General features: G+C 37.1%; 1 protein-coding gene across 2 annotated transcripts in view; it reads right to left on the bottom strand.

The window, feature by feature from the left end:
* The window catches only part of CaMKI (Calcium/calmodulin-dependent protein kinase I), a gene marked incomplete in the record, with an annotated part of 195607 nt that overhangs the window by 5309 nt on the left and 185298 nt on the right, over positions 1 to 5000 (bottom strand).

Genomic DNA, 5000 nt, shown 5'->3' with positions numbered 1-5000 from the left:
ATTTACCGAACACCTGCTGCTTTTAACATTGGATGGCATCACATTCAGTATAAGTCAAACTGTGGTCATTCAACAACTTGTTAAATGCTACACAACTTTGAATTAAGCAATACAAATTTGCTATTGCAAACGAGAGGCAAACAAAATGTTTTATACTCCAATAATGAGAATACCGAGAAACACGAGACCATACAGTATTTGGTTTAGCCAAATATGAATTTATTCCACATTTACAGAGTTTTTTAGGCAAATAATTGTATAACTCTGCTTTCTTATAATGTATCATGAATTTCTTCACTGTGCACAGACTATCACACCAAACTGTGTACTGTACTTTTAAAATCATTTTTATGTAGAAAATATTTTTACCATTTACCATATATACTAAACAGTAACAACCGGTATATGTATATAGTGAGTGAGGACCTCATTTATTTTTATTAAAAGTTACACAGGGCATAAATCAAAGGGCACAGGTCAAGGTATTTATATAATAAAGTGTATAGCACATATAATTCAACAAATTTGTTATCATATATTGTACATGCATGCATGTGTATTTGTTCATTTTTACTGGCAACAAAATAATAATGGCAAAATAATAATAATGGTATTATTAACTAGGAATTATTATCTCCCACAAGGCATGGCAACTTAGAATTATTATAATTTTTTTGGTCTGGCTGAAGCTGTCTAGAAACCTTTTCATTTATTTGTCTAGAAACAAATAAATGAAATGGTTACACACAGAAATCACAATAGCGTGATGCATCAAATGGACAAATCCACAAGGGTCATGACGAGGGTTCAAACCTATGTTCAAGAGGATCCCAGACGCTGCCTTAATCGACTGAGCTACGACATGGTTAAAAGAATAGCAACCGGAAAAAATGATGATTTCCCAGTTGATTTCTTGGTTGCAATTCTTTTAACCATGTCGCAGCTCAGTCGATTAAGGCAGCGTTTGGGATCCTCTCGGACGTAGGTTTGAACCCTCATCACTGTCCTTGTGGATTTGTTCAAATGAAATGGTGTACAATAAAAAGAATAAACTAATTTTGGCCTTATATTTAATTATGCCCAAAAATTTTCCATATCAGCCTTTAAGTTCCAAGCTTTCTACTGTGTTTAGTCAAGAGCTATCCTATTTAGACCAAGTTATCACTTATGACAATCTGTTCAGGCTCGCATAAAACAAACACATGCAATAAACTGGTTTTATAGGATAAAAACCCACACTCGTGTATATGTGAAATTTATGTAAAGAATTATGTTTATGTAAGATGTAAATTCCTTACATAAATTTCACATATAGACAAGTGTTGGTTTTTATCCTATATTATTACGTCTGTGAGAAGACATTACCATTACTGGTTAGAGTATAAAAAATGATTCCTTCTTGAAAGGTATGAGGATGTATATTAGTTTGTGTAATTATTATAATATACAAGGTACTGTACTTTAGTTATCTTATTATTCCAAGGACTAAAAATACTGAAATATAAGCTATAATATGAAGATATGACAATACTGTACTGCAGTTAATCTGTAGACAACGTTAAAGGATTAAAAAATGACTTGTTTGAAAGTCATTAAATTCGGATTAAAACATTACAGGTTAATAATTTGTAATTATGATATCATTGAAAAATAAGATCCCAAGTATCCAAGAGTTCCTATACATAAATGAATGCAATTTGACTTTTGGTAAATAACTGATGCAAAGATTTCATCTCATTTTCCATAGCTGTTATGAGTTGATAATTTAAAAAGAGTTCCCATTAATGGAAACTTACACCAACAGAATGAAGAAAAATATCACAGCTAATAACCACTAATGGTGTGTATAACACAGGTGTAAATTGTTTCTGTAATATATTATTGTATTTCAACAACTGGCTTGCCCTTTCAACAGTTTGCTATACAGTATTTTTTTAGCCCAGGATGGGAAGCAGGCATTTTTAGCCAAGACAACCTCATCAGTCATTACGACCCACATAGCCAGGACAACCTGATCAGCCATTATGACCCACATAGCCAGGACAACCTGATCAGTCATTACGACCCACATAGCCAGGACAATCTGATCAGCCATTACGACCCACATAGCCAGGACAATCTGATCAGCCATTACGACCCACATAGCCAGGACAATCTGATCAGTCATTATGACCCACATAGCCATGACAACCTGATCAACCATTACGACCCACTTAGCCACGACAACCTGATCAGCCATTACGACCCACATAGCCACGACAACCTGATCAGTCATTATGACCCACATAGCCACGACACCCTGATCAGTAATTACAACCCACATAGCCAGGACAACCTGCCTCGTCAGGCACAAGAATTTAATTACTTTTCCTGCATGGAGGCCTCTTGGCGCCTTCTTACTAACCATTTAATATAGCAATGTTCTTCCTGTTTAACTGGCATGTGATAAGGATATTTTGAAGGAGTATCTCTCTTGTTTTTGTTTTTTAATCTTCATAGTCAAATGGTTGTCAAGGTTTTATTGTGTAAATCCTGATGTAACGATTCAGTGTCATGAGCTTTTATATCATCAGCTATAACTTGGTTGTATTCAACTTTAAAAAATATTATTGTGACTTTTGTCTTTATTTTACTTCTTATATGTTTTAAAAGGCTTTGGTGTTTTCTTTGTTTTGTACTTATTTTATTTCAAGGTCTCCTTTTGACTGATCTGATTTCCTGTATGCTTTCATTGAATGTCTTTTTGTATGCCACATACTCCCGAGTGATTCCTGATGATTCAATTCTTCTTCTTCCAAGGATTGAATTTGGATGTTATAGCTCTTCTTTAGTGATTTTTATCACCTGTCTAACTGTAGTAATTTTCTCTCTCCTTTTCCTTGCTGTATGTCTTTATCTTTGTGAAGTTATAAGTATGGACTCATTGTTCCTATGCCAAGCTCTACCAAACTGTTGACAAAAGAAATTCAGATCTATGAGAACACAACCCCAAACAAAGACACAGAGACAACAGGAGCTAACCCAGAATGCCCAGAAACAGCCACAACTTGGGCAGGACCCCAATATCAAGAGAGGTCTCAGCTTGCCCAGTCAAACTTCACACAATCACGAGTGGGAAAAGGAGAAACGTAGGCCAAAGAGGAAGTCCTAAAAACCCAAGTCAAAATATCACAAACTGCAGAGCTCCCAATCCAGGCAGGAAACTGAGGAGGACAAGGGACACACACCTTAACTCAAAAGCAAGGGCAATGTCTGACACCCAATTAATTTAAGCAGCACATTTAAGGGCCAAAATAGCACTAATGGTAAAAAACAGATGATGCCAGAGTTGTATCCACAGAAGTACCTGATAGGCAAGCAACACTGAATTGAGGAACACCTACAAAAATTGAAGGAAAAATATTGAATGCGCCCAAAGGTAATGGCAAATACGACAGCATTAGAAGGACACTTGAACCCCCCGGAGAGTTGGGGAACCTGGGATGGAATCCCAGAAGCCACCGTAGAGGAGAGACCCACACAACCATAAAACAGGACAGTCCTAGGCCAAACTGAAATGACAATACTCAGCACAGAAGAATAGCCCGGGAAGAATACTCATAAACAGCCATCCTCCAAGCAAGTTGGACAACACTAAGACTCCAGACGAGGAAGAATGGCAGCAAGACATGTATGGAATAGAAAGAAGGAAATGGTCCCAACTGAAATGTCATAATGCTCAACCCCGAAGAGTAACTGTCAGGGAAACACAGGCACAAACATAAAACTTTGTGGAGCAGAGCCTCAACATATCAAAACAGGAGGAGAAAATGCCCCAGAACATGGCTGCTACACCACAATGTGCAGGTGAAGGCAACACGACTAGTTAGCAAGGTACCTAAGACCCCATAAGGCCACAACATTGAGTGCAACATATCACTGGCCCATAACCAAAATCACAGTGCATGACCAACTAAGCCTCTCCCAAAGAGCAGGAATGGAAAGGAAACTGCCCCACAGGTCTGGAAAAACTGTGCAGCATAAATGGGGTAAAGCCAAATATGCAGCACCCCCAAAGGGTCATAACCCATAAAGAACAGTGCCTCAATGGCCACTGCATAAAAGGGCTGAAACTCAATTAGGCAGTGCTACAAAGTTTTGTTATCAATAGGAACAGAACCATAAGGGCCATTAGCAGCAATTCATTGCTGTAAATGACTGAAAAAGAAAAGCACAACATTACCCTAGCTAAAAAAAAAAAAGAAAAAATACAGCTCACCAATGAATGAGACTTAAAACTGCTCAGCATCCCAAAGGCATGCCAAAAGGGTTGCCACTCTGACAGCCTGAAGCCCAACTCATTTTCAAGAAGGAAAAGTGAGCGACAAATGAATTTAAACCATGAGCAGCATCTTAACCAATGACATAAGCGAACAAACTCCAAAGCACCCACTAAGTTTGAGCACCCACTAAGATTGAGCACCCACCCGGCCCACACTGAGTACAGCATACAGAATAAAGTGCAAGTGCAATAACATAAAAAGATTCTCTAATTAAATATATGAGGTTCTCAGCACTCTATACATAAAATTGCAACAAATAAGACTGTGGGGTTTTATGACATTTGAACAGAAATTGTATTCATTCAGTAGTTTCCTTGATATATAATATTCCTCATAGAGAAATTGAACTAACGACTGAAATAATGCATGTTTTCAGAAGTTGGTCAGTGTAACATGGAGACAACAGATAAGACTAGGATACTCTATCCTGTATTTCTCAGGTTCTACATAAAATAGTTTTTTAAATTGTTTCCTGGCACATATATATTCTGTGAGGCAAGAATTTCTGAAATACTATACAATATGAAAGCTTGCGTCGTATCTTGAATAAACAAATTTTGTGATATGGAATTTGGAAGTTAGAAAATGTGGGTACGAGCTCAACCAAAGAATCATGCTTAATGCTTAGGCCTTAGATACTGTAATAATATATTGTACAACTGACTTCCAATTATCAAA

Source organism: Procambarus clarkii, chromosome 35 (genome assembly GCF_040958095.1).
Source record: "Procambarus clarkii isolate CNS0578487 chromosome 35, FALCON_Pclarkii_2.0, whole genome shotgun sequence".
Lineage (NCBI taxonomy): Eukaryota > Metazoa > Arthropoda > Malacostraca > Decapoda > Cambaridae > Procambarus > Procambarus clarkii.
Note: the sequence above shows the minus strand (reverse complement) of the source record. Positions and strands in the feature narration are given on the sequence as shown.